The sequence below is a fragment of the Callithrix jacchus genome, chromosome X (genome assembly GCF_049354715.1).
Source record: "Callithrix jacchus isolate 240 chromosome X, calJac240_pri, whole genome shotgun sequence".
Taxonomy (NCBI): domain Eukaryota; kingdom Metazoa; phylum Chordata; class Mammalia; order Primates; family Cebidae; genus Callithrix; species Callithrix jacchus.
Window position 1 is genome coordinate 98,873,632 of NC_133524.1, and position 26,947 is coordinate 98,900,578.

Here is a 26,947-nt window from a genome sequence, read left to right on the forward strand (position 1 = left end):
CCAAATCCTCATCGAATGTTCCTCGCCAGCCGAATGGTCCTCCAGAGCAAAGCCAATCCTTCCTACCAGCTGTCTGGGCCAGGAGCTTCAGGGTCTTCTAGCAAGCACCCCAGAGGCAGAAGACTGTCATTCATGATACTGGGCTGCCGCAAACAAGCTCACTTCGCAGTCACGTGGTGGGGGGCGGGGCTGGCGGTAGGTCTTGTGACCGGGCTCTGGCTTGGGCCGGCCAAGGGAAGTGTTTTCTTACCCCCAGAAGGACAGGAAAGGCGGATTACACCTGTGCTTCGCAGAGCGGGAGGTGGAACGGCGGGATGTTAAGGTGGGTAGGTGGAGAGACACCACTCTGCACGCTGCATCAGCCTGAAAACTAATTTCCCAGGCGACCGGAATTACAGCATTCGTTGGTAGAGGAAGCGATTCCTTAGCCAACCTGGAGCGGCTTAGCCGGTCTGTCGTTTGTCCCGGAGCTAAAGAAGCAGAGAGTCTACCTTCCCAAGGCGTTCAGGGAGAGAAGCAGCGGTTGCTATTGGAGGAGGTGGGTGCAAGGACAGCAGATGGCATCACTGAGAGGCGATGGCTAAGACTAGATGCGGGTGCAGGTAAAGCCTCGGGTCCGCCAGCTCTCTCCTGCCTTCTCAACACCCCAGTGCTCCCAGCCCAGCGCCTTGTGTTTCTATGTGTGGGTGGGAGAGGTGGGCATATGGATGTAGTTGGCTTCAGGGGAGTCCGGAGAGGTGAAATGGTAACGTGACAAGTCGTGCACACCTGTGGTGATGGACCAGGAAAGGTAGAGGTGGGGATGGGAACCGTGGGCTATGCTACTGCAGTCTTCCTCCCACCAAGTCGGCACTCACTCTGCTCTGTCTTCTTACTGGTAGTATTCAGGAAGTGGGGATCGCCGACACCAGCTCAAAACTGGGGCAGGGTGGAGGAAGGCAGGAGAAGGAAATACATACATCTGCCTTTTGCTCCAACGCTCCAACTGGCTGGGGATGCAAGAGAGGAATGAACCTCAATCCGGGCAGTTTTAGGAAAAGGAGAAGGACACAGAGACTCGAGGGGAGGAAACCTAAATGCTCTGGGCCCTTTACTTAGGATTTCTCATTAGGATACTCCAAGGTTCTCGACCCCCAAGGGGATTCCTGGATCTCAGCCCCATGCAGCAGGATCTCAGTCCCACTGAGGGACACAAAGTGGGTTGCTGCTCCATGTGACACACTCTCCCCTTGCTTTCTTGGGCCTCAGAGGAGGGTCTTTCTCGGGACCACCTACAGAAACTGCTTCATGGATAGTCTCGTAGGTTTCCCTCTGCATACCCTTTGCTCTCTTGTGTTGGGATCTCTGCTCATTCCTTAGGTCATGTTTCTTTGGTCCCATCCCAGATAGCAGCCTTGTGATAAGTCCTTGTCCTCTTTCACATTGCGTATCCTCCTTTCCCCCTACCCCATGCATCCACTGAGTACCAAGTGAAAGAAAATGGTTCCTCTATTCACAATACTTTTGGCAAAGAATGTGTGGATTTCTCACACCAAGAAATTCTATTATTTGAGGACACCAGCTAGGTATCCTACAATTTGATTCAGATTCTGATACTGCCCAGAGTTAGTGCAGACCTCTCTGGTTAGGGGCTCATTCCCATAAGACTGCCTTCTTCCTACTTCAGACAATAATCACAAGTAATGGACCTCCAGGTTACCCACACTTCTGTCTCTCTTACCTACTGATTGGGAGTTCCCACAACCCCCTCCTCAGGTTCAATAATCTGCTATAAGGGCCCACAGAACTCAGGGAAACACTACTTCCTATTATTGGTTTATTACAAAGAATATAAATTAAAATCCAGATGAAGAAGTACATAGGGCAAGGTCCAGAAGGGTCCCAAATGCAGACGCTACCATCCATGTGGATTTGGGGTACACTACCTTCCCAGAATATGAATGTGTTCACCAAACTGGAAAATCTCAGACATTTAGGGTTTTTTTAAAGAGGTTTCATTACATAGACATGATTGATGAAATAATTTGTGATTGGTGATTAGCTCAGTGTCCAGCCGCTATCCTCTCCTTGGAGGTCAAGGGGTGAGGCTGAAAGTTCCAACCTTCTAATCATGTCTTAGTAGGGGAGTGCAGGACGGGGCAACATGGACATTTGCCTTTTGCTCCAAGGCTCTAGGTGGGTGGGAATGCAAGGGAGGAATGAACCTCAGTTTTCAGCTCTAGGGAAGAAAGGAGGAAACAGAGACTCAAGAGGAGGGAAACTATATGCTTTGGGTTCTTTACATAGGAATTTTCACTGGGATACTCTGCGTTTCTCAAACCCTAAGTCAATTTCTGGATCTCAACTTCAGGCAGCAGCATCCTGAGGATCTGCTCTGGATATGAGGTCCTAAAAGAACCCAGTCTCACTTTGCTCTCAACAGTGCCCTTCCATCTAATGACAAGGGTTGCTGCTCCATCTGATGCCCCCTTTTCCTAGGTCTCAGAAGAGGCCTCAGAAGAGGGTCTTTCTGAGAACCACCAACAGAGACTGTCTTACAGATTACCCTCTGTAGACCCTTTGCTGTCTTCCTTGTTTCTGTTTTATGGCCAATGCTTTAGACTTGGTGATTTGCACCCATTCTTGGTGACACCTCCTTGTTGGTGTTGAACCCTTTTGGTCGTAGCTCAGCTCTGTGAGACAGCCACATGATACCAAATTCTTTTAGGAGAATATATTAGAAAAAATAAATTATATTAGTCCTATTAACGTCTATATTTGTACATCTTACAGATTGGAAGCCAATTCTTAAATGTCTTCCACATTCTTTTTTACAGTCGGATAGTACTTTATTGTGTCACTACTATTATTTAATCACTTTCCTATGAGTGGACATTCATTTTTAATATTAAACTATTGCAAACACTACTGGAAGGAACAACCTTGTGCAAATATACAGTATTTTTGTATGTTCGGATGTGTATCTTCACAGATTCCTAGAAGTGGTGCTGGTAGGTCAAATAGTAAGTGCATATGTATAGTTTTATTAGGCATTCTCAAATTCCCCTCCAAAGGGCTACTATAAGTATTTACTGCCACCAGCAGTATATGTGAGTGCCTGTTTTACTACAGCCTTGTTAATCAGTTTCTTATTATTCTTTTGACATTTGTAGAGTATCTGATGATTTAACCTCTCTCATTCCTGATGTACTAATTGTGTCTTCCCCTTCTCCCTCTTTTTAAAAATTTTTCTGCCTAGGGGCTTATCAATTTTATTGACTATCTCAATGAACTAGGATTTAGTCTTACTGATTTTCTTTATTGTTTTACTATTCTATTTTTTTTGTTTCTCCCTTTGTATTTATTATTTATTTTCTTTTGTTTACTTGGTGTTTAAGTTACTCTGCTTTTTCTGGTTACCTACATTATAAACTGAGGCCATTGATTTGCGACCTTTCTTCTTTTCTAATCTAGGTATTTTAGTGCTGTAAATTCCCCCCAATACTACTTTAGCTATATCTCACAATTTTTGATGTTTTTTGTTTTCATTTTTTTTCAGTTTGAAATTACTTACTGATTTGTCTTTATCTTTGAATGTGTTCTTTGGTCCAAGAGTTATTTAGATGTACGCTGTGTAGTTCTCAAGTATTTTGGGATTTTCCAGTTATACTTTGTATAACTTGAATCCTTTTAATTTATTGAAACTTCATTTATGGCCCAGAATATGGTCTATCTTGATAAATATTCTATGTGTACTCGAAGAAAATGTGTATTCTTCTGTTATTGTGCTAATTGTATTGTAAATGTCAATAAGGCCCAGTTGGTGCAGAATTATTTTATTTTATTTTATTTCTTAAGTTCCAGGGTACATGTGTAGGATGCAGGTTTGTTACACAGGTAAACATGTGTCCATGGTGGTTTGCTGCACGTATCAACCCATCACCTAGATATTAAGCCCGGCATCTATTAACTCATTTTCCTAATGCTCTCCCCGCTTGCTGTCCTCCCTCAACAGGCCCCAGTGTGTGTTGTTCCCTTCCCTCTGTCCATGTGTTCTTTGTTCAGCTCCCACTTATAAGTGAGAACATGCAGTATTTGGTTTTCTGTCCCTGTATTAGTTTGCTGAGGATAATGGCTTCCAGCTTCATCCATGTCCCTGTGAAGGACATGATCTCATTCCTTTTTTGGGCTGCATAGTATTCCATGGTATACATATACCATATTTTCTTTATCTAGTCTGTCATTGATGGACAGTTGATTTCAGTTGATTCCACATCTTTGCTATTGTGAATAGAGCTGCAATGAACATCTGTGTGCAGGTATTTTTATAATAGAATGATTTCTATTCCTTTGGGTATATACCCAGTAATGGGAGTGCTGGGTCAAATGGTATTTCTGGTTCTAGGTCTCTGGGGAATTGCCACACAGTCTTCCACCATGCTTGAACTAATTTACATTCCCAACAATAGTGTAAAAGCATTTCTATTCCTCTGAAACCTCACCAGCATTTGTTGTTTCTTGACTTTTTAATAACCGCCATTCTGACTGCTGTGTGATGGTATCTCATTGTGATTTTGATTTGCATTTCTCTAATGATCAGTGATGTTGAGCTTTTTTCCATATGTTTTTTTACCGCATTTATCTTTTCTTTTAAGAAGTGTCTGTTCATATCCTTTGCCCACTTTTTTAATAGGGTCATTTGTTATTTTCTTGTAAATTTAAGTTTCTTGTAGATTCTGAATATTAGACCTTTGTCAGATGGATAGACTGCAAAAATTTCCCCCCATTCTGTAAGTTGTCTGTTCATTTTGATGATGGTTTCTTTTGCTGTGCAGAATTTTTGTCAATTTTGCTTTTGTTGGAATTGCTTTTGACATTTTTATCATGAAATCTTTGCCCTTCCCTATGTCCTGAATGGTATTGCCCAGATTTTCTTCTGGGGTTTTATGGTTTTGGATTTTACATTTAAGTCTTTAATCCATCTTTAGTTAATTTTTGTATATGATATAAGGAAGGGGTCAAATTTCAATTTTCTGCATATGACTAGCCAGTTTCCCCAACATCATTTATTAAATAGGAAATCCTTTCCCCATTGCTTGTTTTTGTCAGATTTGTCAAAGTTCAGATGGTTGTAGATGTGCAGTCTGATTTTTGAGATCTCTATTCCATTCCATGGTCTATGAGTCTGTGTTTGTACCACTACCAGGCTGTTTTGGTTACTGTAGCCTTGTAGTACAGTTTGAAGTAGCGTAATGCCTCCAGCTTTTTTCATTTTGCTTAGGATTGTCTTGGCCATACTGGCTGTTATTGGTTTCATATTAGTTCTAAAGTAGTTTTTTCTAATTCTGTGAAGAATATAAATGGTAGTTTAATAGGAATAGCATTGAATCTATAAACTGCTTTGGGCAATATAGCCATTTTCACAGTATTATTAATTCTTTGTATCCATGAGCATGGAATGTTTTTCTATTTATTTGTGTCCTCTGACTTTTTTGAGCAGTGGGTTTTAGTTATACTTGAAGAGGACCTTCATTTCCCTTGTTAGCTGTATTCCTAGGTATTTTATTCTCTTTGTAGCCATTGTGAATGGGAGTTTATTCATGATTTGGCTTTATACTTGTCTGTTGTTTGTATATAGGAATGCTTGTAATTTTTGCACGTTGATTTTGTATTCTTACATTGCTGAAGTTGCGTATTAGCTTAAGAAGATTTTGGGCTGAGGTGATGGGGTTTTCTAGATAGAGGATCGTGTCATCTTCAGATAGAGACAGTTTGACTTCTTTTCCTCCTATTTAAATATGCTTTATTTCTTTCTCTTGGCTGATTGCCCTGGCCAGAACTTCTGATACTCTGTTGAATAGATGGGAGAGAGAGAGTGTATTCTTGTCTTGTCTTGTGCTGGTCTTCAAGAGAAATGCTCCCAGCTTTTGCCCATTCTGTATGATATTGTCTGAGTTTGTCACAAATGGCTCATCTTTCTTTCTTTATTTATTTTCTTTCTTTTTTATTTTTTTATTTTTTTTGACAGAGTCTTGCTCCAGGGTGGAGTGCAATGGTGCAATCTCAGCTCACTGCAAACTCTGCCTCCCGGGTTCAAGTGATTCTCATGATTCAGCCTCCTGGGTACCTGGGACTGCAGGCACCTGCCACCATGCCAGGCCAATCGTTGTATTTTTAGTAGAGATGGGGTTTCACCATATTGTCCAGGCTGGTTTCTAACACCTGATCCTCAGGTGATCTGCCTGCCTCAGCTCCCAAAAGTGCTGGGATTACAGGTGTGAGCCACTGTGTCTGGCCATAAATGGCTCTTATTATTTTGAGGTATGTTCCTTCAGTACCTAGTTTCTTGAGAGTTTTTAACACAAAGCGATGTTGAATTTTATCCAAGGCTCTTTCTGCATCTATTGAGATAATCATGTGGTTTTTGTCATTGATTCTGTTTATGTGATGAAATATGTTAATTGATTTTCATATGCTGAATCAGACTTCCATCCCAGGGATGAAGCCAGCTTGATTGTGGTGGATAAGCTTTTTGATGTGCTGCTTGATTCAGTTTGCCAGTATTTTAATGAGGATTTTTGCATTGATGTTCATAAGGGATATTGGACTGAAGTTTTTTGTTGTTGTCATTGGTGTATCTCTGCCAGATTTAGGGTATCAGGATGATGCTGGCTTCATAAAATGAGTTAGAGGGAGTCCTTTCTTTTCAGTTGTTTGGAATATTTTCAAAAGAAATGATTCAAGCTCTTCTTTGTACATCTGGGTGACTTCAGCTATAAATTTGTCTGGTCCTGGGCTTTTTTTTTTTTTTTTTTGGTTTGTAAGCTATTTATTACTGCCTCAATTTCAGAACTTGTTATTGGTCTATTAAGGGATTCAACTTCTTCCTGGTTCAGTCTTAGGGGAATCTATGTGTCCAGAAATGTATCCAATTTTTCTAGATTTTCTAGTTCAATTGCATACAGGTGTTTATAGTATTCTCTGTTAGTGTTTTGTATTTCTGTGGGGTCAGTGGTGATATTGCCCTTATTTCTGATTGTGTTTATTTGAATTTTCTCTCTTTGCTTTATTACTATAGCTAGTGGTCTATCTATTTTATGGACTTTTTTTCTTTTTTTACAAAACCAGCTCTTGGATTCATTGATTTTTTTTTTTGAAGGGTTTTTTATATCTCTATCTCCTTCAGTTCAATTCTGCTCTTGGTTATTTCTTGTCTTCTGCTAGCTCTAGGATTTGTTTGCTTTTGGTCCTCTAGTTCTTTTTGTTGTGTTATTAGGGTCTTAATGTGGGATCTTTCTAACTTTCTGATGTATGCATTTAATGCTATAAATTTCCCTTTTTTCAGTATTTACAAAACAATTTATTAGAGTTTCTATACTACACTGTTACATTTTCTGTTGTAACTGTACCACATAATTCTAACTTCTTTTTTAAAAATATATATTTTATTGCATTTTAGGTTTTGGGATACATATGAAGAACATGCAAGATTGTTGCATAGGTACACACATGGCAGTATGGTTTGCTGCCTTCTTCCCCATCACCTATATCTGACGTTTCTCCCCATGCTATATCCCTCCCCAACTCCCCACCCCGCGCTGTCCCTCCCATAGATCCCCTCAGAGACCCCAGTGTGTGCTGCTCCCCTCCCTGTATCCATGTGTTCTCATTGTTCAACACCCGCCTATGAGTGAGAGCATGCAGTCTTTGATTTGCTGTCCTTGTCTCAGTTTGCTGAAAATGGTGGTTTCCAGATTCATCCATTTCCCTACAAAGAACATGAACTCATTGTTTTTTATGGCTGCATAGTATTCCATGGTGTATATGTGCCACATTTTCCTTGTCCAGTCTATCGTCAATGAGCATTTGGGTTGGTTCCAAGTCTTTGCTATTGTAAACAGTGCTGTAATGAACATTCGTGTGTAGGTGTCCTTATAATAGAATGCTTTATAATCCTTTGGATATGTATCCAGTAATGGGATTGCTGGGTCAAATGGAATTTCTGTTTCTAGGTCCTTGAGGAATCACCACACCATCTTCCACAATGGTTGAACTAATTTACACTCCCACCAGCAGTGTAAAAGTGTTCCTATTTCTCCACATCCTCTCCAGCATCTGTTGTCTCCAGATTTTTTAATGATCACCATTCGAACTGGCATGAGATGGTATCTCAATGTAGTTTTGATTTGCATTTCTCTAATGACCAGTGATGATGAGCATTTTTTCATATGTTTGTTGGACTCATATATGTCTTCTTTTGTAAAGTGTCTGTTGATATCCTTCACCCAATTTTGGATGGGCTTGTTTTGTTCTTGTAAATCTGTTTTAGTTCTTTGTAGATTCTGGATATTAGCCCTTTGTCAGATGGGTAGACTGCAAATATTTTTTCTCATTCTGTTGGTTGCCGGTTCAATCTAATGACTGTTTATTTGGCTGTGCATAAGCTCTGGAGTTTAAATAGGTCCCATTTGTCTATTTTGGCTTTTGTTGCTAATGTTTTTGTTGTTTTAATCATGAAGTCCTTGCAAATGTCTATGTCCTGAATGGTTTTGCCTGGATTTTTTCTAGGGTTTTTATGGTGTTAGGTCTTACGTTTAAGTCTTTAATCCATCTGGAGTTAGTTTTAGTGTAAGGTGTCAGGAAGGGGTCCAGTTTCTGCTTTCTGCACATGGCTGGCCAGTTTTCCCAACACCATTTATTAAACAGAGAATCCTTTCCCCATTGCTTGTTTTTGTCAGGTTTGTCAAAGATGAGATGGTTGTAGATGTGTGGTGTTGCCTCTGAGGCCTCTATTCTGTTCCATTGGTCTATATCTCTGTTTCAGTGCCAGTACCATGCTGTTTTGATTACTGTAGCCTTGTAGTATAGTTTGAAGTCAGGCAGTGTCATTGCACATTGATTTTGTATCCTGAGACTTTGCTGAAGTTGCTTATCAGTTTCAGGAGATTTTGGGCTGAGACGATGGGGTCTTCTAAATATACAATCATGTTATCTTCAAATAGAGACAATCTGACTTCCTGCTTTCCTAACTGAATACTCTTTATTTCTTTTTCTTGCCTAATTGCTCTGGCTAGAACTTCCAATACTATATTGAATAGAAATGGTGAGAGAGGGCATCCTTGTCTAGTGCCAGATTTCAAAGGGATGCTTCCAGTTTTTGCTTATTCAGTATGATATTGGCTGTTGCTTTGTCATAAATAGCTTTTATTATTTTGAGATATGTTCCATCAATACCTAGTTTATTGAGAGTTTTTAGCATAAAGGGCTGTTGAATTTTGTTAGAGGCCTTCTCTACATCTATTGAGATAATCATGAGGTTTTTGTCTTTGGTTCTGTTTATGTGGTGAACTACATTTATAGACTTGTGTATGTTGAACCAGCCTTGCATCCCCAGGATGAAGTCTACTTGATCATGGTGGATAAGCTTTTTGATGTGCTGTTGCAATTGGTTTGCCAGTATTTTATTGAAGATTTTTGCATCTATGTTCATCATGGATATTAGCCCGTAGTTTTCTTTTATTGTTGAGTCTCTGCTGGGTTTTGGTATCAGGATGTTGTTGGTGTCATAAAATGATTTGGGGAGGATTCCCTCTTTTTGTATTGTTTGGAATAGTTTCAGAAGGAATGGTACCAGCTCCTCTTTGTATGTCTGGTAGAATTCTGCTGTGAACCCATCTGGACCTGGGCTTTTTTTGGGTGGTAGGCTGTTAATTGCTGCCTCAACTTCAGCTCTTGTTATTGGTCTATTCAGGGTTTTGACTTCTTCCTGGTTTAGGCTTGGGAGGATGCAAGTGTCCAGAAATTTACCCATTTCTTCCAGGTTTACTGGTTTATGTGCATAGAGTTGTTTGTAATTATCTCTGATGGTGGTTTGTATTTCTGTGGAATCAGTGGTGATATCCCCTTTATTGTTTTTTATTGCATCTATTTGATTATTCTCTCTTTTCTATTCATCTGGCTAGTGGTCTATTTTGTTGATCTTTTCGAAAAACCAGCTTCTGGATCGATTTTTTTAAGGGTTTTCTGTGTCTCTATCTCCTTCATTTCTGCTCTGATCTTAGTTATTTCTTGTCTTGTGCTAGGTTTTGAGTTTTTTTGGTCTTACTCCTCTAGCTCTTTCAATTTTGATGATAGGGTGTCGATTTTAGATCTTTCCTTGCTTCTCATGTGGGAATTTATTGCTATATATTTTCCTCTAGACACTGCTTTAAATGTGTCCCAAAGATTCTGGTATGTTGTGTCTTCATTCTCGTTGGTTTTGAAGAATTTCTTTATAACTGCCTTCATTTCATTGTTTATCCAGTCAACATTCAAGAGCCAGTTGTTCAGTTTCCATGCACCTGTGTGGTTCTGAGTTAGTTTCTGAATTCTGAGTTCTAGCTTGATTGCACTGTGGTCTGAGAGATTGTTTGTTATGATTTCCATTCTTTTGCATTTGCTGAGGAGTGGTTTACTTCTGACTTTGTGGTCAATTTTAGAGTAGGTGTGATGTGGTGCTGAGAAGAATGTATATTCTGTGGATTTGGGGTGGAGAGTTCTGTAAATGTCTATTAGGTTTGCTTGGTCCAGGTCTGAGTTCAAGTCCTGGATATCCTTGTTAATTTTCTGTCTCGTTGATCTGTCTAATATTGACAGTGGAGTGTTAAAGTCTCCCGTTATTATTGTGTGGGAGTCTAAGTCTCTTTGTAAGTCATTAAGAACTTGCTTTATATGTCTGGGTGCTCCTGTATGGGGTGTATATATATTTAGGATTGTTAGCTCTTCTTGTTGCATTGATCCTTTTACCATTATGTAATGTTCTTCTTTGTCGCTTTTGATTTTTGTTGGTTTAAAGTCTATTTTATCAGAGACTAGGATTGCATCTCCTGCTTTTTTTGCTCTCCATTTGCTTGGTAAATCTTCCTCCATTCCTTTATTTTTAGCCTTTGTGTATCCTTGCATGTGAGATGGGTTTCCTGGATACTGCACACCGATGGGTTTTGGCTTTTTATCCAATTTGCCAGTATTATGTGTTTTCATCGAGGCATTTAGCCCATTCACATTTAGGGTTAATATTGTTATGTGTGAATTTGATCCTGCCATTTTGATGCTAGCTGGTTGTTTTGCCTGTTAGTTGATGTAGTTTCTTCATTGTGTTGCTGCTCTTTACCATTTGGTATGTTTTTGGAGTGGCTGGTACTGGTTGTTCCTTTCTGTGTTTAGTGCTTCTTTCCAGAGCTCTTGTAAAGCAGGCCTGGTGGTGGTGATATCTTGTAGTAATTGCTTGTTCGTAAAGGTTTTTATTTCTCCTTCACTGATGAAACTTAGTTTCGTTGGATATGAAATCCTAGGTTGAATGTTCTTTTCTTTAGGATGTTGAATATTGTCCCCCACTCTCTTCTGGCTTATTGGGTTTCTGCCAAGAGATTCGCTGTGAGTCTGATGGGCTTCCCTTTGTGGGTGACCCGACCTTTCTCTCTGGCTTCCCTTAGCATTTTCTCCTTCATTTCAACCCTGGCAAATCTGACGATTATGTGCCTTGGGGTTGCTCTTCTTGAGGAATATCTTTGTGGTGTTCTCTGTATTTCCTGGACTTGATTATTGGCCTGCCTTGCTAGGTTGGGGAAGTTCTCCTGGATAATATCCTGAAGAGTATTTTCCAGCTTGGATTTATTCTCTCCGTCACATTCAGGTACACCTATCAAACATAAATTAGGTCTTTTCACATAATCCCATATTTCTTGGAGGCTTTTTTTGTTTCTTTTTACCCTTCTTTCTCTATCTTGCCTTCTCATTTTATTTCATTGAGTTGATCTTTGACCTCTGATATCCTTTCTTCTGCTTGGTCAATTCGGCTGTTGAAACTTTTGTATGCTTCACCAAGTTCTCGTGTTGTTTTCCAGTTCCATCAGTTCATTTATGTTCCTCTCTAAGCTGTTTATTCTCGTTAGAATTTCGTCAAATATTTTTTCAAGGTTCTTAGTTTCTTTGTATAGGGTTAGAACATGTTCTTTTAGCTCAGAGAAGATTCTTATTACTCACCTTCTGAAGCCTGTTTCTGTCAATTCATCAGACTCATTCTCTATCCAGCCTCATTCCCTTGCTGGTGAGGAGTTGTGATTCCTTGAGGAGGAGAGGTGTTCTGGTGCTGGATATTTTCATCCTTTTTGTGCTGATTTCTTCCCATTTTTGTGGATTTCTTTACATGTGGTCTTTGTAGTTGGTGACTTTCAGATGAGGTCTCTTAGTAGACATCCTGTTTGTTGATGATGAAGTTATTTCTTTCTATTTCTTAGTTTTCCTTCTAACAGTCAGGCCCCTCTGCTGTAGGACTGCTGGAGGTCCACTCCAGACCCTGCTTGCCTGGGGCTCACCTGCAGTGGCTTCAGAACAGTAAGGGTTGCTGGCAGTTTCTTCTTCTACTATCTTTGTCCCAGAAGGATACTTGCCAGATATCCATCTGAGCTCTCCTTTATGAGGTGACTCTTTGAATATATGGGGATTGGGGAGCTGCTTGAGGAGACAGTCTGTCCTTTATAGGAGCTCAGGTGCTGAGCTGTGAGCTCTGTTGTTCCATTGAGAGCTGCTGGGCAGGTATATTTAAGTCTGCTGCAGCAGATCTCGTAACAGCCTTTTTTTCCCCCAGGTCCTCTGTCCTGGAAAGATAGGGCTTTATTTATAAGTTTCTGTCATGCTGCTGCCTTTTTTCAGGGCTGCCCTGCCCAGCGAGGAGGCAGCCTAGTCACAGTCTGCTAGCAGAGGCATTGCTGAGCTGCTGTGGGCTCTGCCCTGCTTCCATGTGAACTTCCCTGCAGTCCTGTTTGTAGAGGTATAGATAGTACTGCCTCTGTAATCGCGGACTCTCTCTGTAATGGTGGACTGCCTCAGCAATGGCAGACCACCTCAGCAATGGTGGATTACCTCGGTAGTGGTGGACTGCCTCAGTAATGGCAGATGCCCCTCCCCCACAGAGCTGGAACATCCCAGGTTCAGCTGTGCTTGCTGTGAAACTCTCAATCCAGAGTCTTTCAGATTGCTGTTTTTTGTGGGGGTGGGACTGGCTGAGCCTAATCACCTGGCTCCCTGCCTTAGACCCCTTTTTATCAGTTGAATGGGCGACTCTGTCTCCCAGGCGTTCCAGTCCCCAGTTGAAATGGTGCCCAGATTTACCTGAGTTCTTGGGCAGAGAACTGCTGTGCTGGCTGAAACAGCCACGCTGGGGGCTTGTGGTACTTTTTCACCCAGGAATATCCTGGTCTGGCTCCCTGTTTCAGTCCCCTTTTTATCAGTTGAATGGGTAACTCTGTCTCTCAGGTGTGCCAGTCACCTGTTGAAAAAGCACCCAGATTTGTGTGAGAATTTGTGTGGAGACCCACTGGGCCAGCTGACACAGCCACGCAGGAGACTTGTGCTTTTCCCCCCAGGAATCTCTTGGTCTGGTCCCTATTTCAGTCCCCTTTTTATCCCTTGACTGGGCAACTCTGTCTCCCAGGTGCTCCAGTCACCAGCTGAAATGGAGCCTGGACTGTCTGAGGGTTTTTTTGTGCAGAGATCCACTGTGCTGGCCAAAACAGCCATGCTGGGGAACCATGGCACTCCTCTGCCTGGGAATCTCCTGGTCCGTGGGCAATAAAAATCCATCTGGAAGTGCAGTGACCACTGACCCTCCCCGCTCTTGCTGGGAGCTGCAATCCAGAGCTGCTCCTACTCGGCCATCTTGGATCCCCTCCCTAAATTTTCCTTTTAACATTGCTTTTGCTGCTTCCCAGAGATTCTGGTACTTTGTCTCTTTGTTCTCATTTGTTTCAAAGAACTTCTTGATTTCTGCCTTAATTTCATTATGTACCCAGGAGTCATTCAAGGGCAGGTTGTTCAGTTTCCATGTAGTTGTGTGGTTTTGAGTGAGTTTCTTAATCTTGAGGTCTAATTTGATTGCACTGTAGTCTGAGAGACTGTTATGATTTCAGTTCTTTTTCATTTGCTGGGGAGTGTTTAGCTTGCAATTATGTGGTCTATTTTAGAGTAAGTGCTGTATGGCACCAAAAAAAATGTATATTCTGTTGTTTTTGGATGTAGAGCACTGTAGATATCTTTCAGGTCCACTTGATCTAGAGCTGAGTTCAAGTCCTAAATATCCTTGCTAATTTTCTGTCTTGACGATCTGTCTAATATTGACAGTGGGGTGTTAAAATGTTCCACTATTATTGTGTGGGGATCTAAGTCTCTTTGTAGATCTCTAAGAACTTCTTTTTATGAATCTGGGTGCTCCTGTATTAGGTGCATATATATTTAGGATAGTTCTTCTGTTAAATTGAACCCTTTACCACTGTGTAATGCTCTTCTTTGTCTTTTTTGATCTTTGTTAGTTTGAAGTCTGTTTTGTCAGAAGGTAGGATTGTAACCCCTGCTTTCTTTCTGCTTTTGTGAGCCTATGTATGTCTTTGCATGTGAGATGGGTCTTTGAATACAGTACACTGATGGGTCTTGACTCTTTATCCACCTTGCTGTTCTGTGTCTTTTATTTAAAAATATGGAATGCTTCATGAATTTACATGTCATCTGTGCACAGGGCCATGCTAATCTTCTCTATATTGTTCTAATTTTAGTATATGTGCTGCCAAGGCGAGCACAATAATTTTTCACATTAATTTAAATGTGTAAAATTTAGTTATAAAGTTGTAACATATGATCAATCCTGAATGATGCTACTCAAAGTGCTAATCTGAAGTAAAAAAAAGAATCTATGTCAGAATTTATTTAAATTGACAATGAAGTACACGTTATTTTTATAGCAAGTTTTTTTATGAAAATAGCAGTGAGCATATTTACATTATGATGCAAGCTTCTTATGTCTTTGTGGAATGGTAATAAGCAGTTTACTACCTGTGGCTGAATTGGTTTATTAGCTCCAGTAAGTTTCTTGTGGATCTTGGGATTTTCTGTGTGTAGCATCATGTCATCAATGACAAGAGAGAGTTTCATTTTTTCCTTTGCAATTTATATGACCTTTATTCTTTTTTCTTGCCTAATTATCTGGCCAGACTTCCAGTACCATGTTGAATTGCTGTAGTAAAAGTTGGCATCCTTGTCTTGTTTTTGATTATAGGAGAAAGTCTTTCATCCTTAAGCATGATATAAAAGTCTTTCATGAATATCTCTTATCATGTGAAGGAAGTTCTCTTTTATTCCTGATTTGTTGAATGTTTTACTTCTTGAGTCATTTGGGTAGTTTTTGTGTTTCTAGGAAGTTGTCCATTTTATCTAGGTTGTCTAATTTGTGGTGGACAATTATCCATAGTATGTTTTATACCACTTCATATTTCTGTAAGGTTGCTAGTAATGTCCCCACATTTTATTTCATTTTAAAACTACTTAATTGATATATGATTTACACACAAAAAAGCTCTATACATTTAATGTTAATGATAAGGGCATAAATGTATCCATTACTTTCCAAAGAGTCTTCCCTTTCTCTTTATTATCATTGTGTGTGTGTGTGGTAAGAACACTTAACATAGCTACTGTCTTAGCAACGTTTAGATATATAATACATGATTGTTAGCTATAGATATTATGCTGTATATTAGTGTATTAGATAGGGGAAAAAACACAAGGTGTTCTTCCTACTCTCACACACTCCACTCAACACAACGCAGAACACTTTTGTGACCAAAATGTGTAGGCTTTTTTCCCTAAACATCAAACAGTTCTGCAACAGGCACAAACAGAGTGTCTTATAATTCAATTCAATTATGACACTCTCTACCTGGAGTTAGAGTCGAATCCTACAGGTTGAGGGGTCATTCCCACAAGATGGCCCCCCCACATCTAATGCGAGTTGAAAGCTCCAGATTGTTTTACATGTGCTTCTGACCTACCAGCTAATAATCAGGGTTTTTCATGGCCCCTTCCTCAGGTACAATTAATTTGTTAGAGTGACTTACAGAATTCAAGAAAACACTTACATTTAATGGTTTATCATATTAATAAAGGATATGACAAAGGGTATAGTTGAACATTGAGGTGAAGACATACATAGGGTGAGGTCTGGAAGGTTTCTGAGTGCAGGAGCTTCTGTACCCATGTAGTTGGGGTGGGCCACCTTCCTGCCATGTGTTCATCAACTCCTAACTCTGTAGTTCAGGGATTTTTGTAGAGGCTTCATCACACAGGCACACATGATTATTAACTCAATCTACAGCCCCTTTTCCCTTCCCAGAGGATGGGGAGGAGTAAGCTGAAAGTTCCAAGTTTCTAATTACAGCTTGGTCTTTCTGCTGACCAACCCCCATCAAGGAGCCCACCAAGAGTTGCTTCATTAGAATAAAAGACACTCCTATCACCCAGGAAATTCCAAGGGATTAGGAGCTCCATATCCAAGACTAAATATTAGATCAAAAGATATACCTAGCCTGCTGCTACTCAGGAAATTAACAAGGGTTTTAGGCGCTCTGTGTCAAAAACCTGAGGTAGAGACCAAATATATATTGCTTATATCAGAATGTCATAAGTCTCCAGAATTTATTTATATTACATACTGAAACTTTGTGCTCTTTAACCATTACATTCCCATTTCTTCCTCCCCCAGACCCTATTAACCACCATTTACTTTCCACTCGTATGAGGCTGACTATTTCAGATTCCTCATATAAGTGAGGTCATATGATATTTGTCTTTTTGTGTCTGGCTTATTTCACTCAGTACAACATGCTACAGGTCCATTTATGTTGTCGAGACTGGTAGGATTTTCCTCTTTTTTTTAAGCCTAAACAATATTCCTGTGTGTGTGTGTGTGTGTGTGTGTGTGTGTGTGTGTGACATTTTCTTTATCCATTCTTCCATTGACAGACTTTTAGTTGTTTCTGTGTCTTAGCTATTGTGAGTAGTGCTGCAATGAACACGAAAGACAGGTAAGTTACCTTATAGTACCTTCACTTCAGGATGCTTCTACTCATGGCAGAAGGTGAAGGGGAGCCAGTGTGTGTAGACATCACATAGTAAGACAGGAAGTAAGAGAGAGAAGGGGAAGTGCCAGGCTCTTTTTAACAACCAGCTTTCCTGGGACTTAGTAAGTACAGCAGGAACTCACTCACCTGCTCCCTGAGGGAGGGTATTAATCTCTTCATGAAAGATCTGCTCCCATAACCAAAACACTTCCCATTAGGCTGCACCTCCAAGATTAGGCATCAAATTTAACATCAGCATCTTAGGGACAAACATCCAAAGTATAGAATCATTTGTTAAGATCAATGTTTCTATGGAGATACAGGGACTGGATCCTCCTATTCTGCAATTATGCATTGTATTGATGTGTTCTATACTTCCTAATTTCAGTAACTTGGGTCTCTTCTTTCTTTTTTTTTATACAGTCTAGCTAGAGGTTTGTCAATTTTCTTAATCTTTTGGAAGTACCAACTTCTGGTTTCATTCATACTCTCTATTTCTTTTCTATTCTCTATTGATTTTATCTCTGCTCCCATATTTACCCTACAGTTGTGCAGAATACCAGAACTCATTCCTTCTATCCAGCTATAATTCTGTATCCAGGATTTTTATGTAGTGCTCTTTTACAACTTCTATCTCTGTTGATATCCTCACTTAGTTGAGATAATAGTTCTCCAGGCTTCCTTTAGTTCTTTGTTCACTTTGTTATATCCAAGCGAGTTGTTAGGAAATCGCCACACTCTGAAATCTGATTGAGTCATTTATTGCTGGCAACTGAGAGTCAGCTCACACTCAAAAATCTCTCGGCCCTGAGCAAGGGGCTTGATTCCTTTTTATACCTTGCTTAAGAAAGGGGAGGGGGAGCCTAGCTGAAGCAGAATTTACAGAAGCAGAACAAGCAAGTTAGATAAGGAGGCAGGATGGTAACTAGAAGGCAGGAGGTTCCCATGATTGCTGGTTACCAAGGAGAGTATACATAAGCGATTCCCATGATTGCTGGTTACCAAGTGGTGGGGAGGCATATTCGGTATTTGCCATATAATCAATCAAGGGGGAATTCACAACAGCAAGTGGGTTTGCTAAGCGGGATGTAGTTACAATGGTTATATGTTTCTATAGCTCTAAGTGCAACATGACCCAGCACAGGAACATGACCCAGATATGCACTCAAAGGAGAAATGGCGGGAGGGGTGAGACAGAGGTTAAGATGGAGTCTGTCTGGCTCTCAGCAAAATAGATTCTGTCTGGCTAACACAGGGTAGGTTAACACAATTATCACCCTTAGGTCTTTGAGCATATTTAAGACTGTTTATTTATAGTCTAAAGTCTTTTTTTAATATGGAAAATGTCTAGATTTATTTGGGGACTACTGCTATTTTTTTTCTTTCTGTGAATGAACCATACTTTCTTACTTTTTTGTGCCTCTAATCTGTTGAAAATGGGACATTTATATTATTATAGTATGGTAACTTTATAAATCAGGTTATCTCTTTTCCCTGGGGTTTTTTGTTGCTATTTGTTGTAGGTTGTAATTTTTTGTTTGTTTAGTGATTTTTCTGATATATTTTTAAAGACTATATTCTTTGTCATTTTTGGTCCCTGAAATCTCTGTTCTGTTTTCTCAGTGGTCAGTTAGTGATTAAACATTTTTAAAAATATCTAAAGTTAAAAAAATATTTTTAGTTATCTTGAAGTCTTTGTAGATTGGCTCTGTGTTGGTGCACTCTTTCAGTGCTTAGCTTGGCCATTTACATCTCTGCATAGTCCTTCATTTCCTGCTTGCTAGAGCCTAAGTTAAAGGTCAGATAGAAGTGAAATCTTTGGGTTTTCTCCAGTGTTTTCTGAGCATGTGTCTCTTGCATGACTTTTAGTTTCCCTTTTATATACAGGAACTTTTTAAATCCTTTACTCCCCACATATCTCCTTCACTAGCATTTTCCCCCAGGATCTTTGGTCTGTCTATGGCTTATTCTATTATCTCTTATCCTAGGAGTCTGTGGCCTGTATGTTTGCCTTTAAATGCTTTCAACAAAAGTTTAAAGGCAGGCAGAAAAAAAAAAAAGCAACCTCTGAGCTAACTCCTCTGGGAGCCTTCAGACAGGTCAAAACATAAAACCACATTTATGTGAGAAGAGTGTTAAAATTGCCTCTCTGGCTCCAGCAAGCCACACCAGGAACACAAACAGCTGTCCCTATGCCTGCCTCCTAGCTAGGTTGTGTATGTTGTAGGCAATTAAGATGCCATAATGTTCTCTCTCATTGAAATTTAGTACCTTTTAAAAATTAAGTGTTCCCTTTATTGTTGTAATTCTTAAATTATAATCTATCTTCCAAAATATTTGATTTTGATTGTTTTTTCTTTAATGGAATTTTGGAATTTCCTCCTCTGCCATTTTCAGTGATGTCACTCACTTGAGAAATTTTTATAAGCCTACCCACACACAGAGTTGAAGTTCTATTTCATATTAATTGACTGGCCAAATGAATATTACATAGATAATTTTGAAGTCCCAAACAAGTAATGAGCCCAGGTGCATTACTGAAACAAGCAAATCCCTGGAATTACCCACCTTCACCTTAGGACATAAAGAATTCCTACAGTTGAAATTTAAAGGAAAATAAGTACCTCATAGTCAAAAATCACAAAACACCCTAGAGTAAATTAAATCATAGGATCAAGTTCCTGAAGAATAAAAATTCCCAGGAACCTCATATTTTAGAATTTTTATAACATGTAATATAAAATATAATAGGCTCTGAAGTGAAAAAGCATTAAAATTATTAACAAAGTACCAACAAAAAAATCCAAATATATTGTAAAATTAAATATAAACTTTCTGCATAGAAAAATGATATACTAATTGAAATGGAAACCATAAAGAATATTAAAACCAAATAAAGAGGAGTTTAAGTAGAATTTAGAATTGAAATTTATTCTGCAGTTAGCATTAAGACACAAAATATTACAAGTAGAAAGGAAAGAGAACATGAGGCAGAGGCACCATTTGAAGAGATAATGGTTGAGGATTTTTTAGAACTGATGAAAGACAGAACCACATATTCAAAAATCCCAGTGAATCACAAGCAACTGAATAAAAAGATACATACATTTAACACATTATAGTATAATTGGGTACAGTAAACTCATATACAGAAAATAGGAGCTAAAGAAAAATAAATTGCCTTCAAAGTAATACCAATTATACATGCAGCTGATAATAAATAGTAGTAGTGAAAAAAAGAAAACAACCAAATTAAGTATTAAATTTAAAAGAAACAAACCTGTTAATCTAGAATCCTTCCTCCAGAGAATAAGAGGGAGAAAATGATTATCATGAATCTAGTCTTCGCAGCTAACTCTTAGGTAGTGGGAAATACACAGCAAGGAATAACAGATGAAATAAATTACAAATATTCAATCAGACAAATCCTGAATGTGGACGTTATGCAAAACAATCAGCCTGGGAACTTAAAAAAGTCAGTGTCACCAAAAAAAGTTGAAGGGAACAACTGTTGTAGATTAAATGAGATTTAAGAAATATATCAATAACTTCCTAGTCATCCAGACAGCTAAAAAATGTATCAATAACTAATAGCTTATAGAAAGTATTATCTGTGATTGGAAAACGGTTTGTAAAGGGAGCTATAAGCCACATTTTGGAACAATTTGAAAAATTTAAATATGGAGTGTATTTCAAATCTAAGGAATTATAGTTAAACTTATTAAGAGAGTTATAGTGGCATTTTAGTTATTTAGGAGACTGTTCTTATACTTTGAAGATGCATAACAAATTATTTAGGGATTACATGTTACAGTGTAATTTACTTTGAATTTTTAGCAAAAAACAATATTAAAAATTATGAATAGCAAGATCCAGGTATAGATGTATATCTCAAACTAGTAATAATTATTGAATCCAGGTGAGTATATAGGTGATTGTTATTCTTTCTATTTTATGTATGATCTAAGATGTTTATAATTTTTTAAAAATGAAAAAAATACATTGAAATAAAACCATTTTTAGATAAATAGCAATAGAGAGGTTTACCAAAAACAATTTTACGACAAGGAATTTTAAAATTTTACTTTGGAGGAAAGGTGAAGATTTGAGATGCAGGGAGGAGTGAACACCACCAAAAGTAGTAAAGACACATAAATCTAAAGTAATACTGACTTAAAACAATGATACCTTGTAAGATTAAAAACATGGCAAGAATTAAATATATTACAATACAATAATGTTAAGACGAGGGGATTTTGAGTTAAAAGTGTCGTGAGTATGGGAGGAGGGTTACTAGAATGATTTGCCTTAGATTTTTAAATAAAAATGTATATGGTAATTAACCACAAAAGTAATAGAAGTAGGGTGTAACATTTTTGAAGTAGCAGATTTTTTAAATATGGAATGAGGAAAAATACTCAAATCAATTCAAAATAAAGAACAGAGAAAAAAACAGATGAGGTTAGGAAGGTAGAAAGCACAAAATAAAATGGAAATACATTTGAGTATATTATTTGTTACAAAAATGTAACCTGATTAACACTCAATGAACAAGGAATTTCAGACTGGATGGAAAAAGAATCCAAGTATATTTGGTTTACAAAAGACATGCCTGAAACAAAACACAGAATGATTGAAACTATGTTACTTTAAAATGATACACCATGCTAACTAATTAAAACCTGGTGTAGCTTTACTAAATTTGAAAAAAATAGAGTTTGATCAAGATGGTGTCCTCATAATGATAAAATGTTCAATTCATCAAGAATACCTAGCAAAATTTTTGTTTGCCTAAAAATATAGCTTTAAAATATATAAACAAAATTCAAAGAATTACCTGAAATAGATATGTCCATGATCATGGTGGGAAAGTTAAAGACTAAAATTGTTACATCAAAGAGCAAAAAACAGGTGATAAAAGATTTCAACAACACAGTAAGCTTGATTTCATGAATGCATGTAAAATACTGCACCTAACAATTGCAGAATATGCTGTCCTTAAAACAAAAATGGAATATTTTACTGAAACTGACCACAGAAAGGGTTATAGAACAAATCTGAACAAATTTCAAAGGATTGTTATATAGATCACATTATTTGACTATAATGCAAGTAAGTTAGGAATCAATCACAAAATGACAACTAGAGACAAAAAAAGTTTTGAAATTTAGGCAGTCTTGAAAATATTAAAGAAGTCAGATCGAGCTTATAAAATGCTTACAACTGAACCATAATAAAAATATTTTACAACCACCTCATTAACATCTTGGGGTTAAATGTGAATCAGGCTTGGCTTTCACAAACACATTACATTTTAAGGACGATGCTATGAGGTTTTCCATTTTGTAAACAAACAAACTCTGTCTTCACAAAGGTGAGAACAAAATGTCTCAATATGCCTCACAATATTCCCCATGTTTTAAACTCAATCATTGTTTTCTGGCAACAAAAATAATAAATGCTTGTTGTAAATGAAATCCAACAATAGAGAAGTATACATCCCATGGATCTTCCCTTCTTCTTCCTCCTTATAGAAAATACTGCGGATTTTTAGGTTAACAATATATCTAATTTGTCATTCCTTTTTAAAAAGTTAACAATGGGCCGGGCGTGGTGGCTCATGCCTGTAATCCCAGCACTTTGGGAGGCCGAGGCGGGTGGATCACGAGGTCAAGAGATCGAGACCATCCTGGTCAACATGGTGAAACCCCGTCTCTACTAAAAACACAAAAAATTAGCTGGGCATGGTGGTGCACGCCTGTAGTCCCAGCTACTCAGGAGGCTGAGGCAGGAGAATTGCCTGACCCCAGGAGGCAGAGGTTACGGTGAGCCAGATTGAGCCACTGCACTCCAGCCTTGGTAACAAGAGCGAAACTCCGTCTCAAGAAAAAAAGTTAACAATGTACCTTTCCTGTTTTTCATTTCATATACAAATCCCATCTCTTCTTTTAAAAGACTGTCTAATTTTCATTTCTATGGGAGGTTTACTTAATCATTCCCCTAAGTGAGGGACATTGTACTTATTTCCCATTTTCACTACTGCAAACTACCTACAGCAGTAAACCTTCTCCTTATACAACTTGGACTTGGGAAGGAAGTATATCTACATGAAAAGATCTAGACCAAAACTTTTACCAGAAGGCCTGAACATTGTATTTTACTGTTTGTTTCAAATCTTCTGAATGTTAGTGTTAATTTACATTCCTGCCAACAATGTATTACAAAGTCTGATTTCCTATACCTTTTAAAATACTGGCTATCCTTTATATTTTTAATTTGTTTATAAGTATAATAGGGAAAAAAACAATTCTTTTCAGGATAATTCATTTAAATGATCACATAGCTTTTCAGCCTATGATTTTGACATGATTGAGCCAATTCATATTGGTGACCATTTAAAATTATTATCATTTTTCCACATAATAATGCAATAATGAACATTGTAGTAGGAAGAAAAATTGTCTCCCAAATGTTACTCACATCCTGATTCCTGGAAACTATAAATGTTACCTTATATGGCAAAAGAAAAAAGTCTTTGCAGATGTAATTAACTTAAGGATTTTGAGATAGGAGATTATCCTGGATTATCAACAGGGCTTTAATGTAATCATAAGTGTCTTTATAAGAGACAGGCAGAAGGAAACTTCACACAGAAAAAAAGGCAGTGTGACAGAAGAGGCAGAGATGCCCTATTGAAAATCCAGGATAATTTCCTATCTCAAAATCCTTAAGTTAATTACATCTACAAAGACCCTTTATTGCCATATAAGGTAACATTTGGTGCCACAAGCTAATTAATGCCAGCAGCCACCAGAAGAGGCAGGAAAGGAATTATTCCCAAGAACCTCTGGAGATAGTGTGGCCCTGCTAACACCTAGATTTCAGATTGGCAGTATTGATTTTGGATTTCTTCCCTCCAGAACTGTAAGATAATTATTTTCTGTTGTTTTAAGCCTCCTGTTATACAAAAAGTTGTTACATCAGCAATAGGAAACTAATATAAACAGCTTTTCTTTTTTATTAAATTCAGCTTTTATTTTAGATACAGGGGGTACATGCATAGGATTGTTATATGGGTATATTGGACCCAGGTAGTAAGCACAGTATCCAATAGGTAGTTTTTCAACCCACACCCCACCTTCCTCCCTTCCCCACCTAGTCATTGCAGTATCTTTTGCTCCCATGTTTATGTCTGTGTGTAGCAATGTTTAGCTCCCACTTACACTTATATAAGAACATGCAGTATGTGGTTTTCTGTTCCTGCATTAATTTGCTTAGGATTATGGCCTCCAGCTCCACCTATGTTGTTGCACATGTCATGATTTCATTCTTTTTATGGCTGTGTAGTATTCCATGGTATATATGTATCATATTTTCTTTATCCAATACGCCATTGTTGGGTACCTAGATTGATTATATGTCTTTGGTATTGTAAATAGCATGGCAATGAGCATACAAGTGCATATGTCTTTTTGTATAATGATCTACTTTCCTTTGGGTATATACCCAGTAATGGAATTGCCAGATTGAATGGTGGCTCTGTTTTAAGTTCTTTGAGAAAACTTGAAACTGCTTTCCATAGTGGCTGAACTAATTCACATTCCTACCAACAGTGTCTAAACATTCCCTTTTCTCTGTAGGTTTGCCAGCATCAGTTTTGTTTTTGTTTGTTTGTTTTGTGTTTTTCTTTTTGGTTTTTGTTTTTGACTTTTCAATAGTGACTCTGACTGGTATGAGATGATATCTCATTGTAGTTTTGATTTGCTTTGCACTGATGATTAATGATGCTGAGCATTTTTCATGTTTGTTGACTGCTTTTATGTCTTCTTTTGAATATTTCTATATACCAATAACATCCAGGCTCAGAGTCAAATCAAGAATGCAATCACATTTACAGTATCCATAAAGAAAGTGAAATACCTAGGAATATAGCTAACCAAAGAGGTGAAAGATCTCCACAAGGATAACTATAAAACATGCTGAAATAAATAAAAGATGACACAAATAAATGGAAATCAAACATCCAATGCTCATGGACTGGCAGAATCAATATCATTAAAATGGCTATATTGGCCACAGCAACTTACAGATTCAATGCTATTCCTATCAAACTACCAATTTCATTTTTCACAGAATTAGAAAAAATCTATTTTAAAGTTCATATGGAAGCAAAAAAGAGCCCAGATGGCCAAAGCCATCCTAAGCAAAAAGAACAATCCTGGAGGCATCACACTAGCTGACTTCAAACTATATCATAAGGCTACAGTAACCAAAACATAATGGTACTGGAATGAAAACAGATACATAGGTGAGTGGAACAGAATAGAAAACTCAGAAATAAAGCTGCATACCTACAACCATCTGATCTTTGACAAACTTGACAAAAGCAAGCAATGGGGAAAGGGTTCCCTATCCAATAAATGGTGCTGGGATAACTGGTGAGTCATATGCAAAAGAATGAAACTAGACTCTTACTTTTCACCATATAGAAAAATTAACTCAAGATGGATTAAAGATTTAAATGTAAGATATCAAACTATAAAAATCATAGAAGAAAATGTAGGAAATATTCTTGTTGACATTGGCAAGTCTTCTGCATAGCAAATGAAACTATCAACAGAGTAAACAAACAACCTACAGAATGGGAGAAAATATTCACAAACTATGCATCCAACAAAGGTCTAATATCCAGAATCTATAAGGATATTAAACAAGTCAACAAGCAAAAGCCAAGTAACCCCACTTTAAAAGTGGACAAAAACATTAACAGACACTTTTATTTTCATTTGTCAAAGTATACATTTTCTGTGTACTGTCTGACTCATTCTTACACAGAATGAATAGGTTTTCCCTCTTTCTTCACTCTCAGATACTATGATTACAACACAGGGTCCTACAGGACTATGTGTGTACCTGTATGTGCACGGAGAATAAAGCGTAAATCTTAAAGAAGATGTGAGGACAAGTAAAGCAAAATGAGTAAAGGGTATGAAAAGAATTGTAATAAAATAAGAAATAAAGACTGACCAACTAAAATGTTAAGCTATCTTCATATTTACATGTAATGAAAAAAAATACTGGTTTTAATCTATGACATTTGTGAAGTTTTTCATTTCAATTATTTGACACATGAAATCAGGGAAGATGAAAAACAGGTGTGTAGATAACTTCTCTAAAGACTGCAATATGATATGATTTTTATGCAAGAATAATTTTAAGTAAGTATCAATGAATATAAAATGTTCATACTTTTATGTCTAGTGCTTTCACTTTCAGAAATATATCATTAGGAAATTAAGTGGACAGGTGGAATAAGAAAAAATGTATATATGAGAATGTTTTTCACAGCTTAAGATATTACGCAGTCTCTGTTTATTATTTCATGCTAACAGCAAAAAAGGTGACTGACAGTTTATCTTAATGGTAGCACTAATAAGTGCTACAGATATCAATCAAACCACCCATACTAGGGAGCTGTAAGAGCTTCTAAAAGGAAAGCAGATGCTAATCAAAAGGGGCAGTATGTATTAGTCCATTCTCATGCTCCTATGAAGAAATACTCAAGACTTTGTAATTTATAAAGAAAAGAGGATTAATTGACTCACAGTTCTGCAGGGATTGGGAGGCCTCAGGAAACTTACAATCATGGCAGAAGGGGAAGCAAACACATCCTTCTTCACAAGGTGGCAGGAGAGAAAAGTGCTGAGCAAAGGGGGAAAATCCTATTATAAAACTATTAGATCTCACAAGAATTTACTTACTGTCACAAAAACAGCAGCATGGGGATAATCAATTACCATGATTCAGTCACCTCCCACTGGGTCCGTCTCACAACACATGGGGATTATGGGAACTACAATTCAAGATGAGATTTGGGTGGGGACACAGCCAAAACGTATCACAGTGTGTCTACCTAATTAGGCTTATACTCAAATATTAGATATCAGTGGCTTCCCTCCTCTCTGGATAATTTTATAAGTGTAACAAAAACTGCTTCACATTCTCTAAACCTGGCATTGCATGACACCAATAAAGCAAAGAAT

At 38.0% G+C, this 26,947-nt stretch overlaps 1 protein-coding gene and 1 non-coding gene across 2 annotated transcripts in view; one reads left to right on the plus strand and one right to left on the minus strand.

Moving 5' to 3' along the window:
* Positions 1–204: 204 nt before the first annotated feature.
* The window catches only part of GPRASP2 (G protein-coupled receptor associated sorting protein 2), a 45,588-nt gene continuing 18,845 nt past the window's right edge, over positions 205–26,947 (plus strand). Inside the window, exon 1 of the mRNA XM_035289103.3 lies at positions 205–322. The gene's annotated coding sequence lies outside the window, so the exon portion shown is untranslated. The remainder of the gene's footprint in view (positions 323–26,947) is intronic.
* Positions 14,483–14,588, minus strand: LOC118150750 (U6 spliceosomal RNA). The gene has a single exon (XR_004738899.1). It is a non-coding gene; the product is annotated as a U6 spliceosomal RNA (small nuclear RNA).